Source organism: Argiope bruennichi, chromosome 8 (genome assembly GCF_947563725.1).
Source record: "Argiope bruennichi chromosome 8, qqArgBrue1.1, whole genome shotgun sequence".
NCBI classification, from domain to species: domain Eukaryota; kingdom Metazoa; phylum Arthropoda; class Arachnida; order Araneae; family Araneidae; genus Argiope; species Argiope bruennichi.
In genome coordinates, this window is record NC_079158.1 from 41,095,588 (window position 1) to 41,110,429 (window position 14,842).

At 29.9% G+C, this 14,842-nt stretch overlaps 2 long non-coding RNA genes across 2 annotated transcripts in view; one reads left to right on the forward strand and one right to left on the reverse strand.

Moving 5' to 3' along the window:
• Nucleotides 1-8,272: 8,272 nt before the first annotated feature.
• LOC129981922 (uncharacterized) lies at nt 8,273-12,469 on the reverse strand. The gene is made up of 3 exons (XR_008785387.1): nt 12,349-12,469; nt 10,117-10,290; nt 8,273-8,729 (listed from the first exon to the last, which is right to left on the reverse strand). It is a non-coding gene; the product is annotated as an uncharacterized LOC129981922 (long non-coding RNA).
• Nucleotides 12,470-12,686: 217 nt separating this feature from the next.
• LOC129980866 (uncharacterized) overlaps nt 12,687-14,842 on the forward strand; it is a 65,626-nt gene continuing 63,470 nt past the window's right edge. The window contains exon 1 of the long non-coding RNA XR_008785268.1: nt 12,687-12,826. This is a non-coding gene — a long non-coding RNA (uncharacterized LOC129980866). The remainder of the gene's footprint in view (nt 12,827-14,842) is intronic.

The following is a 14,842-nucleotide window of genomic DNA, read 5'->3' on the forward strand; positions in this document are numbered from 1 at the left end:
ATTCTTCGAAGTGTATGAAATTATCTGACGAGTTGGTAAAACCGAGTGGGTCTCATAATCGAATACCCAGACCTACTAATTTACCTCGTCAATCCTTGAGATAAGAGATATTTGATTAAAATTTTAATCTTTACATTTCCTGACTCGTGATTCATAAGGGAGGAGGGAAGAGATTCTATGCCAAATATTTGATACAAATCAAAGAGATACAGGACCGTCCCTTTACTAATTTAAATTGCATTGTTTTGTCGTCATTTCCCTACAATGATGTACAGATTTGCTTAGATCGACTAATGAATAAGCAAGCAGTTAGCGATATAATGCATGAATGCTTTTATCATTCGAATATTTCTAAATTACTGCTAACGTTAAGTGCTGTTTGTTTCACGAACAAGTGAATAATTTTACGTAACCCTTATGATCAGATTATAAATTTATAAAGTATAAGCATATTTTAAATGCTATCAAATCATCATTTCGATAATTTTAGGCTACTAAAGAGAAAAATACAATTATTTTGTCTATTTTCTGCACATATCTTCAGTTATTTTAATTTGACTTCATTTTACAATCATATTGAACATTGATTTTTCCAATTTAGATAATTGCCACATTCGTTATCTACATCGTATTTATAAATCAAATTTATCTAGGTGATGTTTATTTTGTATTCATTAGTCCACGTAATTCTAGATAAGTAAAGTCAGAATTATACGAAAGATGCTGCGTTGTGCGCAATCGCACTGGCATACACCTCAATTTTTTTTTTCATTAGCATAAGAAAACCCCGATTTAAAAATCATCTACAGAATATTTGTTAAAATATATCTTTAGGAATTCAGATTTGATAGAATTTCGTACGTTTAAATTCAAAAGATTAAGTAATTAAGTTAACTATTTATTAATAGAAGGGTATTTTCATTAGGCAAGAATTATAAAAACCATCAGAAGATATATTTACTTCACAAAATCTCAATTAAGCTATTCAGTTTCTAAAAAGGTTTAGGCTTAAAGTAACATGAAGCATTTTTAAAGAAAATGACTTCACTTTCAAAATTAACTTCAATACGATTTAAAAGAAAAACACGACTAATTTCACATTGAAAAAACAAGAAAAGATTTTTCCCATCTAGATAGAGTTCAGATATCCATGCAATCTTTTGGGATAATCATTTTACTGACATGGAAATTTCAAGCAACCTGGCCTTCAATAAGAATCCACCTTCAAATCGGCCTTTTCCGGAATTGGGAGTAAGAGTACAGATGCGAAGAACCAGGTAAGGAAACTTTGATTTAGACTGTCATAAGTAAACAAAACTTTCATACTTCATAGCTTACACCATTGTATATATATAATATATATAATATTTACGTTGTTAGATCACTAAAGAATTTTATAAGCTTAACTCGCTCAGCATTCCGTTGTATAATTTAGTAGTACAGAATCGGAAATGTTTCAAAGTATTTCAAAAAAATGTTAATTATACATAGAGTAGTTGGTTCTTTCCAGATTTACCATTTAAGAAATGGAAGAATAACTATAATAAAAAAACAACAAATAAACTAAACTGAACTATGAAATATTTTTTCTAAAACAAAAAAAAAATCACAAAATTTGTCCGTAAGATTTACTTTGAGAGATAAAGAACCAAGAGTTCAACTATCGAAAAGTACTCTAGTTATTTTCTAAACCATTTTAATGACACACCTGCAATGCAGTTAACGTAATTCTACAGACGAAATAAGCCTCTAATTTCTACTTAAAATAGGGAAATAGTGAAATTCTGCAGAGTTTAAAGAACGTATTTTTGAAATATTGCATCTTTAGAGACCTATAATTATTCTATCACAAACTCGTAAATATGAAACTTGAATTCTACATTTATTAAATGGTTTATATCGCACTGTGGCTGCGTACTTTAATAATTCGTAAAATAAATCTGATACGATATTTTGCGAGGAGGGGACATTAGAGAGAGAATTAAATAGTTGCAAATGAACAGAGCTAAGTCATTGCTTGGTGGGTTATGTGAACTACATTCATATGCATCATGGATTAATTATGGATTAATTTTCTGAATATTTGTTGATAAAACGTTGCAATGATTGTATGAACTAATCCGTACAGCTTCCTGCAAATTTATAAGAAACCAAATCTGAAAATTGAAGCCAGATTAACAGAGCTTACTTCAATATTAAAAACTGCAGCAAAAATTGAAAGAAAACAAGAATCGTAAACATTAATGATTATGTATAAATTCCGTTAGAGATATAGCTTGCTAATGAAGTTGACCTATATTAATTATGAACTCCTGCTGAAATATTGGAAGGCAAAAAGAATATTTAGAAATAATCAATTATTCAATTTTCTATTGGCTGAGCTATGTAAATTGTACGTAAAAAGTTAACATTTAAAATTAATTCTTTTAGATGCTGTAATAACTTTAGCTGAAATGCATTTGCAATTATAATTATCTCGGTAGAAAAGTTAAAGATTTAAAATTGTGATAAGTAATTATACCAACATTTAAAGATTTAAATTTCAATAAACGACTAAATCTTGATACGAGATTTCAATGCAACCCTAGCAAAAGTCTCAATTCGTTTATATTATTGATGGACAGAGTATTGTTTGAAGAGAAACAGAAACGAAGTTACTTAGAAACATTTTATTTAATCATGGCAAAATTTCAAAAAACAATTTTTATATTATGTTCAAATTTGAAATACATAATGAATGGAAGGAAGTGAAACTGTTCATTGAAATTATGTGCTCAAAACAATAAAAAGTGTACAAATGTCAAGCAACACTCAGTTTCCAAGAAAAGACATTAACAAATTGAACTACGTAGTACATTACACAAAACATGCAAATTTTAATTGTTACAAACTAAAGATTCAAACAAAATAAAAGGCATCCTTCATGTTGACAGTATATATAAATGAGCACATATCGATTTAAAAGCTAAATGAAAATCGATAAGAAATGAACGATTAAATTACATGTTTAAATTAGCATTGCAAAGTAAATATTCGCCAGATTTTAAATTAGGCACGAAAATAGTATTTAAAAAATAAAATTTATCCTCAACTGTTAAGATTAAGAATTAAGGGAATATTAAACTAAACGAGATTGGACGATGCATTGTTACATGAGCAATTTTCGCCTGCTCCACTTTTACTTTTAAAAAAGCGGATATCACTTTGCTGTGGGTTGGCGTAACTTTTTAAATTAGTCTTCAAGTTACAAGAATCCAATAACAAGAATTTAGCCCAACTATACTATGAATTTTGGCAATAAATATTGGAAATTTTAAACGGAAAATCAGTGCATTAACGAGATTGCGTAAGCAGTTGCAGTTTGATATTTGATTATACGATTGGTATTCAGGTCCTAGTTTCTTTATCAACATGAGAAATCGAGTGTAGAACTGGAAAACTGGATTAAAAATAGATAGAGACTAATTTCAGTAGTCCTAGGCAAATAAAATCAAATTGCAATATTAAAATCATTTTAATATAAACCTACAAAGAAATTTCATTCAATTGCGATTATAACGATTCAGTGAATAGAAGCCAGCGTTTGGTAGGGGACAAATAACTGATCAATTTCGTGTTCGCTGTATTAGTATTTTAAGAAGTTACAAAATGCCAAAAGGAAACGGCGCAACAAAAATGCATTTACCCTGATTTATTTATAGGATATACGGCATCTTAGAATTTCACGTTGCTACCATTCGTGAGAAATTAAAAACGATGAACTACAGGAAATCGTAAACCTCAGTAATGAATTCGTGCTAACACTTTTACGTCGTACTTTTTAGCTAAAGGGGTGAACTATGCATTGGTACAGAACTTGCGTTTGTTTAGGGTAAGAAAATATACATAGGTTACGTTAATTGCTTTCAGACCGTTTCAAATTTACCACTTAAATTCCGGAACTAAGATTCTAAAAAGGCACCAACAAAACCAATGGAATTTTTAGCAAGCGTTTCAATGACATCTAACCTGAATAGCGATTTATATAATGCGATTAGTTTAGATAATCAAAATTTTAAGTAAATCATTTAAAAACATTTGATCACTATACATTGATTTTTAAAAAATACAATTATCTATTCACTTAGATCTTCAAATCCCTTGACCATTCGAATTCGATGGTGATCAGTCATCGAATTCGAAAGCGTCTTCAATATCGAAAAGGATTGTCAGATAACTGGCTAGCACAGCTACTAACAATCTTTTTGCGCAAGCTTGAAACCCTAACCAATAATTTATTTATACCAGAAATCTAAATACTGCAAAACATTTGAATCTTAAATATCCGATCGCTAACATTAGATAAATTTTTAGTACACGCAGTATATCGACAGTGCATATTTGAATTCCATTAGTTTTACTTTGTGCACACGGAGAAGAAACTCTTCATCTTCAAGAACAGATGTCGCTCAAAATGCTAGAATTCTAAACTATACTCAAGCTTTTAGTCGCTCCTTTATCGCAAGGTTTGGTCATACTTTCGCATGCTTCTCCATATTGGCTTAAGAGTTCAAAACTTAATTCCTCAGAAGTAAGTTATTCAACTGAGGGGGAAGTACGATATGGTTAATATTCTATTTGAAAAATTTCGTTATAAAAATCCGTAATTGCTTATTTCAGACCCATAGGGAGCTTCAGGTTTTAAGCAAAATATTTTCTAGTGCTATCGAACAAAAACTTAAAACATAAAGGGTATATTTTAATTAAATGTTATGGAATATTTAATGGCAAGTTTTATTAAATAGGGTAAAACAGAAGAAACCAGTTACAAATTTAATAGGAAAATAGTAGGAGAGTGGTTTAGTACACCGAAAAAGTATCAACATCTAAATGCAGCATTTCGTCTTTTGAATAAGAATTAAAACCTTCAACAAAGATCAGCCAAAAAGTATTGCGGAACAATCTTTTTGCAAATATAAATATACTACTTAACAGAATGATTAAATCTAAAAAGTTGCATGCATTCTCTTTCCGAAATATTTTGGCCGCGACGTTGGCCAGACATCACAGTCAAAATATTTTGGTAAATTTAAAGCTTAAAGGTGAACATCTGCTTGCCGTCGAAACAAATGTCTTCCTCCAGCCACAGGATATTAGCTTCACGATATTTCCTATAAATTTAGGTAAAAGTTTAGACTCATGATTAGTAATGAAGATTTCTAGAGAAGAAAGTTTACTGCAAATTTAAGGTTTGAAAGAAAGGTCTAATACTTCACATGGAAATTCGATAATTTAATTCAGGAAAACCGTTTTCTGTTAAACGAAAGCCTTCTAAAATATGCGAGAAAGAAATGCGATTCCTTGCTGCAAAAGTGTCTCCTATTTAGATCTGTCGAATACTACAGATTTTGCTTCTAAACCCGAGTTTTATTTGAACACGCGTATATAGAACGAAATAAAGCATAGACTTTGTAATGCTAAACTAAAGTGTTTAAATTTAATTCAAATTCAATTGAAAGACAAGACAGAAATGGAACTTTCCCATTAAGATTAACATTGCATTTTTGCATTAATTTACTAAAAACTAGTTCTGATTATCTATTAAAATAGATTTCCCCATTACTATGAATTGTAGAAACTTCCAATGCTTAAATATCTGAATATAGGCATCAATGAAATTTCAGAGTTTCAGTATGAACATTTAATTTGTAAAATAACGACGCAAAATTCTGCATTCATAATGGCACACAACAAGTTAAATCTTGTACATTTCTAAATTTGATAAGTAATTTAAGATTTGGGAAGTGATCTTTCTGGACACGATTTTCAGGGGAAAACATACTCAAAATTTGATGCCATTTCTCTGTACGGTAATTTAAACTTTTATAAAAATAGTTTTGTACCCAAAATAATTACTAGTTTAATTTTAATCACTCAATTTAACCCCGACAAATATGCATCGTCCAACCTAAAAATGCAAGTTCGCGAGTTTCAATATGCATTAATAAAGAGTAAATACAGTATTACAGTGGAAAAGCTATCTTCCGGGACAAAAACATTATCAATCATTATTTGAAAATTAAAGTGAATACAAAGTTTAACATTGAGTCGGATGAGCAAAATAAGCAATTGTAAAATCACTTTCAAATTAATGTAAAAAGTAAGCTTCAAACTGCTGCAAGTCAATGAAAATATACAAGACATACAAAATTTTAAGTATTTAATTTGAAGTCAAGTTTAGCAATATGTAATAATTACATTGTAAGGGAACTTCAGAACTCTATGAAAGTATATTTCAATTTTTTTACTAAGGAAATATTCTGCTCTAGACCTAATAAATATTTAACATTGATTTACAGTAAATCTATATGCGAGACTGCACAACAACTTTGAATACAAGTTACTCTTTGTATAGGAGATGCAGTTATTCATTTAAAATTAGGATACAAAAAATTACATTCATCGAAGATCTCAGTTTTAAATTAAGCTGTCATAATAAAGTAAGTATTACCTACATATTTTGAAAGAAATTTTAAATGCTTCAAACGAAACGGGCTATTCTAATTTACTTCAAAAATAACTCAGGGGAAAAAATTGGAACTTATTTAAAAATGGATCGCTATGTTTTCCGTAGAATTCAAGCTATTGATACTATTCGATTCAAAGTTTCTTAAAAATTTAAAGCCCGATTCCGTTACTAAAATTTCTAATTTTTTTAAACATTTAGATTTTAATATTTATTTTAAGTAATGTCGTAAAAAATGAAACTAGTACAACAAAATAAACTGGCATAACAGATTGCTTTCATTTACAATTTATATTCATGCTGCAATTTTATTTCAATTAAAGGGTTTGAAATAATGAATTGAATGATAGTTTTGAGCGGTTATTGCTTGGTTAAAATTTTTATATGCAGTATAAAGGCAAATATAAATGAATAAGTATTTCTAATCAAGTTTTGTAGTTACTGCATTAGGACAAAACCAATTTTTTCGTTTTACTGAGGCTATAGAACTACTGGATGTTAAAATTTCCCTCAAGCCCTTATTCAAGTACTAAAGTGAAGTAGAAATTAAGATTTTAACATGGCAACCCTAGATAAGAAACCGATTGAAAATGCTAGGATGTTAAAGTGACGAAAGTTTAATATATTCAATTGCATTTTGATACTGATAATCTTCATAGACGTCATCAATTGAACAATTCTTCAAGTAAAATGTAAAGTTTGGTATAAAAATTCTATTAAATGTTAAAGCATTTTATTACATAATTTAGTTTATTTTGTTAAATATGAAATTTCAAAAGATAACCAAATGATTTTTGATAGTTGGACCTACGCTTCAAGTATAAATTGCATTTAAAACCTTCAAATATCGAAAATTTCCCCGATTTCCTAAAGAAAGTGAATGTCTTCTGTCTATTGAAATAAAATTTGGCCTGTTTAACTTAAAAGAGCGGTAATCCACCTTGCTAATTTTATAGTTATCAATACTGCTACCGTACTAACGCATCAAGTACCGCTTTCCTGGGGACCGCGACTTTCCATTTAGACTGCCGGTCCCTAACAGCCTAAACAGAAAGTCGCAGGAAAGAACATTACTTGGCGTGTTAAGTTATCTTACCCTGCCCACATCCCTTTTCTGCCCTCTAGAATTTATTCTTGTGATGTTCTTAAAATAGTTAGGCAAGTGCAATTTATACTTTCAGCATTGGCATGTGCAACTACCTCTAACAATTCGAAATTTAGGACAACTAAATACAAGGGTTTGTAAATTTATGAACTCCATTCGCCATGGAAATTAATTCCAAAAGATGGTAATTGAAGGAAAAAAAAAAGATTCTGAAATTCACATCCACTTCAACCATCGAATAATTAAAGGACTTATAAATTAGTTATATTAACATCCCGTTTTAAAGCAACACTAGGGCTCTTGGGACTGATCTCTTAATTTTGAACCGCTGTCAGATGACGAAGACAACACACGAGCAGGCATCCCCTCTCCGCACCGCACCACCCAGATTGATATAGAATCCATGATTTATGACAACTTGGATATTCAGGTAGAAAATCGATATGCAAATATTGCGGAGATATGGTTTTGTCCTTAACTAGTTAATTTAAGCTATCGTACTCGTTACTGTTAAAACACAGAATTTTTTAAACGGGTGGTTTGAGAATACCTATTATCCATTCTAATTAAATTATTGTAAATTTAAAGAATTTTTATCATTCGATTGTTCTAATATACAGTGCATATAATGTGGACAAAGATTTAAAGCCAACAGGAAGTTTAGAATCGAACATGTACATTAAAAATACAATTATTAGTTATAGATATCATTTTCAATGGTTACGTCCGTTTCGTTTGAAGCTGATTACAACTTGGGACAGAAAATTTGAAGTAGCTTTAAAGAAATTTTAAATTTAATTTTATTAATTTATGATTAATGAAGTTCCCTTTATAATATATAGGTTCAAAGTTAATTTCAGCAGTTAAAATGATCATTTATTCCATAGATCGAAATTTAATGGCTGTGAAATATAACTGGTACATTACCGATTACAATTCACTCAATTATATATCACCCTTTTGATTTAACCAAGTTTTTTTGCGTGTTTGAATGAAAAATGATCCAGGTATTCGTCAGTCAGATTTGACAGAAAGTGTCCTCTTGAGTTGTATAAACCTTGAAACGTCATCAGCACATAGGACCCATTTAATTTCGGTAGACTAAATAGTAATGGATTCCTGAAAATTAAATTTCAGTATTAAATTTAAATGAGTAATATTTTTTAAAATGAGTATTTTAATATTAATTGAAACCACAGTTTAAATTTATGGTTTAAACAAAGCAAAAACGTTCAGTTGAGATATTCCGGAGATGAGGTATCGGAAACCCAAGTTTTATTTCCGTACAAATTAAATTAAAATTAAATAATCGAAATTCACAATTTGAGTTCATAGAACAGATCTTTTAAATGTTGAATTAAACATGGACTTCTGATACAAGAGTGCCTTCTAATCATACAACATTTAAGTACCAATACATTTAGAATTGCAAGTTAAATATACTACAATTGATAAATTTTACGAAGTTGCATTTGATAAGTTCAACCGATTGATAAACGTACGACAAATAACCAAGATCGCTATGAACATGCAAATACATGTTACAATAATGATCCAACAGATTTAGTCGCTTGTTATTCAAGTTTCAGACAATTGTTAGATTTGTAACGGATTATTTGCGTTTCTATTTAGGTGAAAGATTTAAAAGCTCTTTCGAAATTAACGTTTCATATACGATCGTGTCAGTTGCTGGACGAATTGGATTGCTTTACGGAAAATTTAAATAGCCGCCGGAAGCAAAGCATTACTTTTCTACAACAGTGAATAATTTGTGATAAAGATATTGCCAATACAAACGCCAACACCTCGGAAACAAAAATCAATGAGCGGTGTAATTATTCAAAATCCGATCTTTCAAAATACCGTGTTTTTTCGAGAAAGCGCATTTCGCAACCACTGCCATAATTCAAGTTTCACTAATATCAAATCTAGAGCCACATTTCTTGAACATCGATAGCAACCATTTAAGTATATATTTAAGTTATAACAGTTCCATCTAAAATCGAGTTTTATCAAATTCAATCAGTTTCAGATTTAACTTCATGAATTAAATTCCATCAAAACCATTGTGTAACTCACCCTGTTTGAATGAATATAGAAAGCAAAGAAATTTTAGTCAAGACCTTAAATTTGGGAGCCACTGGCGAAGATTTCAGATTTCCCCTCCCGAGATTCCTACACGAGTACTTCAATGATGCTTTTAAAAATCGTACTAAAGTGGTAGTTAATATGGGGTAACCGATGTTAAACAATTTACTAAAGGGAAAACAAGGATTAAACAAGGGATTACTAGCAATCCGTGGGTAATAGCTGCTTATATTAACCGACTGTGCAATTTGCAAATGAATTTGATGGATTATTTGCCAATGACTTATAAGATACCAAATTATATGCAATTTTACTTTAAAATCATAGTTAATACACCGAGTTTATGCATTGCTTAAACATTTTAGTCGACAAATATATTACAGAACTGAATTCAATGCATTGAAATGAAGTATCTCACCTTTGGGACAACTTGAAGTAGCACCCGAGATTTCCGTGACGGTCTTCAAGTGATCTTTCATCTTCATACATGGATTGCATCGACGATTCATAACTAGTTGAATTTGAAGTTGCAGTTAGTGAATTCCCATTTTAAACTCTTACAAGACGATTTCATTCGAGTTACTCGAAACATCTGCAATAAAATAAATTTTATGAAGGAAACATTTTTACCATCAAAAAATGCAATGCCATATTAATATACAAAGTCAAATTTTTTCATCCACAGAAGTTATTCTTTGGATCTGATTTTCATTATCTAGTTTTACAACTCTTATAGAAACAACTAGTGAGGTGTACCGTCTTCCCGCCCGATTTAGAATCATTTAACTGTGGATTTTTTTTAAAATGCCATTTATAGATTTCATATCTTGCCAGGTAATCGAATAAAAACTATTAAGCATTGTATAAAACTGATTATAATAGATTTCAGTGACTGAGTAGACCATCAGTATACTAAAGCCATTATTTGTCTTGAAAGTTTCATTAAATTAAGATTTGGAGTGAATGTCTGAGAACTTTCAACAGCAAGCGATCCATCAGAAAAATCCTCGAACATCTAACGCAATAAACGCTGATGATCTTTATTGAAAAATATTGAGATGATTTACAACAAGGTCCCCCTCCTCCAAAGATTTCAATACATTTCCTTCTGAACTTTAAAATAATTTCTTGTCAATGCGCGGAATAGAAATCTATAAAATGTCAAACATGCATGTTAGAACATGCCTTCACTAGTTTATCTTTTTAGTGATGATAAGTCAGATTCGTCAAGTTAAATTCATTAATTTTTTAACAACAATTTGATTATACAGATGAGAAAAAACGCAAGAAACTCGAGAGGAAATTAATATTTCATAATATACAGTTGAACTATTTGTACCCTGAAACGTTACTAGATACATCATTATTTACCAATTACACGAGTTCATTTCTCTTCGAGAATATGCTGGATCATTTTTAAATATTTATGTACTGTTTTCTTCAGCATGATGGCATCCAATATGAACATAAACAGCATATTAATCTCAATTAGCCTTGACTAACAACTTAATTTTTATATTAGATTGGCACTGCAAAATAAATTATTGCAATAGCACCGCTTTTCTCAAAATGCACTGAATTCGCCTCCGAGCCCAACAGTCAAAAAGTAGTTTATCTCAATATTTTAACATTCTAGACACTTCGCCTGTTTTGTTTATTGCATAAAAAAAGGGATAGAAATTAATAAATAACCCATCATTCGACATAGAAAGGTTGGTGCTAAAACGTCACTGTCCACGAGGGAGGCGTTTACATCTTAATTTGTAAGCGCTTTCTGTAGTATCTCCTTACTGCAATGTTGTGAATAGCAATTCACGACTTGCTTGAAATACTTGGCAGCGTTTGAGTCTGAAGAGCAATTTCTATAGTTTCGAGGATGAAAATCGGAAATTATTAAAAGAATAAATATTTCGAATTACGCTGTTGAATTTAAAATTATGATTCTCAATGTGATGTTCAGATTAAAAATAAAAAGCATATTCGCATTTCTATTGCATCGATTTTAAAAGATTTTGAATGACAAACAGCGAGTGTAACGGCACATTGAAGTTCCGATTAGAAAGCGACCGCTAACCTTTCAACTACACATTTGAAACGCCTTTTGTACTTTAAGCGCATTCAATTTTTTTGAACATGTGAAAGCAGTAGATTTTACAAAAGAATATGTTTCTTATTATTCAGATTATATACTACATAATATTCAGATAAATGAAGTTAATTAGATTACAAAAAAAATGGAGACAAATACGGAACGTTCCGATTCGTCAAATGTAACCAAAAGGGATCAAACTGCCGTTCAGATTTAAGTAAGATTTCTAGAATGTAAGAAATACAAGAAAGAAGTTTAGAAAATGCATAGCAATTCAACTTTCTTGCCTTTTAAAGAATTTAAGTTCGTTTTGATTTGCTCGAGATTATATTTAAAATCATGTAAACATTTAAGAGTCAAAGAATGAAAGCCACTATAGCATCACAAGTTACAATAAATTTTAATTCAATGCTTAAAAAAATCTTATAACAATGAAAAGCAAGACAAGGAAAAATAACCTATTTAATGAAATCAAGATTCACACTATGTCTAAATAAAACAGAATAATTGTACCAAGTCTAAAATATTGTGAACAAATAATATTTTAACAAAATTACTTACCAATGAAAGTAAAATTAGTTTTTACCCCATGAGGAATTTCAGTATTAAATGCCAAATTCCTGGCATGTACATCAAGCAGCATTCAGTAAACAAAGTATCAGTACTAATATTTTAAGCGAAGAAAAAAAAAGCACAAACAATGAGGGATAAATTTATTTTAAACTATTTCGAACATCTACCAACCAATCAAATTAACCCTAATCGATTATTTTACAGCACGATCTTTCAAAATAAATTTACATAAAATTATTTCCTATGTGTTCACCTGAAGATGGCGGTAGTGTAGTTGTAGGATTCGCAATAGGCTGATGGGAAATAGGCTTAGGAATAGGATGATAGTTGATTCTAGATCCGGGTTCCAGATATGATTTCAGATTTCTTACTGAATTTCGATAGGTAATTCAGTAAGAATTCACAGCATACGCAGGCTTGAAGCAAGCAGAACTTGCCATCTTTGAGCAACTCAAATTGATAACAGGTAACACTTTAAATATCATTATTTACAATATCAACAGAACTGTGTTGTAAATGATAGTATAATTCTGTTGATATAACATAGCATTCATTTCATATTATAATTTATAACTTATTTTTAAAATGTTCAGAAGTCTTCATTTTGAATTATATAAGGTATGCAATTTGATTAAATCTGCATTAAAGGTTTACGAAAGTATTTCCATCCTGTTTTCCATTAATGTTTTAACCGTGTTTCTAAACGTTATACGTTTATCTAATTGTATAACTTAAGTAAAATGTGAATCATTTGATGTTGCCACGAATCGACAAACACGTTAAATCTTTTATTTGCTCTTAGTTAAATCAATGCTGTATGTAAGTTATAATCTAATTAGAAAATAGAGAAGAATAAAATAGTTAATGGGTAAATAATTGTAATACCATACAAAATGATTTTATCTCTCTTTGGTCAGTTAAATTTCATTCTCGAATTAATTAGGGGAATTATTTTCTAATTTTCTCAATTACACCTATTAATTCCTAGCATTGAAACGATGTGCTGTAATTGTGCATCGAATTAACAAATTTGCCATGATTAAATCTGTATTTAAATGAAAGTTGCGATTATTTAAAAAAATAACTTGTATCTTGTTAATTCTTATGTCCTTTGAGCTGTTATATCAAACGAAATAACCAAATATATTGTGTGGCCCGTAATAAAATATGACATCTGTTTTCGAAATGTAATTATATTCGTAGTTTATCTAAATCATTTTTGTGTGATTACATCGTCTGACAGCAGGGTTTTAATGATGGGATATTCGAAAGCAGAGATAGTGCTAAATTAGTTTGGGAATCTTTTGAAATAACTGCCATCTTGGATAGATTTGCCTGTGTTCGGACAGCACATTCTCAGTTTCAATACCTATTCTAAATCAGTTGTGTCTCGAGTATTTTTGAATTACAATTCCTTGAACAACGTGTTTTATGTCAAAGATTTGTTGAATGTCCTTCAATGTTTTTGTTCTCTGAACATAATTTAATCACAACGCAACCACAAAATTCAAAATGGCTATCAAATACAAAAATGCTCATAAAAATAAGAATCAATTTAAATCATTTTGTTAAAAGTTATATCCCTTTTTCATATTTTGCAATCTTCTATTAACATAGATGCATTTTATTTTTGTTTTCATATGAAAGAAAATGTATGAATTATTTTAAAGAGGCAAGACATATGGATATATTAAAAAGCTCTTAAATCATATATTTTCTGCAAATCAAATCTTTAAATTATTAAATTGCTTGGTTTTTTTAATGTAATATTTATCCTTATAGCTAAATGCAATTATGAAAATTAATCTGTTTGCATATAATGACGTATCTGACAGGTGCATCGAATTATTGAATTTTTAGTATTAAGTCTGCATTTAAACGAGATAAAGTATTTTAAAAATGCAAAAATAACTTAGAAACCTTTCATTATCTCAAATGCTCCTTATATTATAAGAAATAAAATAACTATAAATGTCCAAAATTGGACGTGCTATCTAATTAGATAGTTAAATAAATTTGTATGTCAAGGGGTTAATTGCTATGAAAATCGCTTTAAGCCCGGTGGTCTACGCTCAGTTTGTCCAAAAGAGAGCTTAGAATTAATTTATGAAAAGAAATGAAAAATCTATTGAACTCCACAAATAAACTAGTTTCAAAATGGAAATCGACACTAAACTACGCAAGTTACGAAAAATGAAGAATTTAATGTTCAAACGTATAGAAAAATAAAGGTGCAAAACTTGCATAAATATGAAAATAATAAAAATGTTATTAAGACGCAAGAAATTTTTGGAATTGCACTTCCATAGCAAAAGTAACGGTAGGGTGATATTTTCAGAAGAAAAATTATTTTGTATTAACCCTGCTATACTGCTTAAAGTAATGTCACATTTTCAATACTGTCAGATTGCTTAAAGTAATGTCACATTTTCAGTACTGTCAGATTGCTTAAAGTAATGTCACATTTTCAGTACTGTCAGAT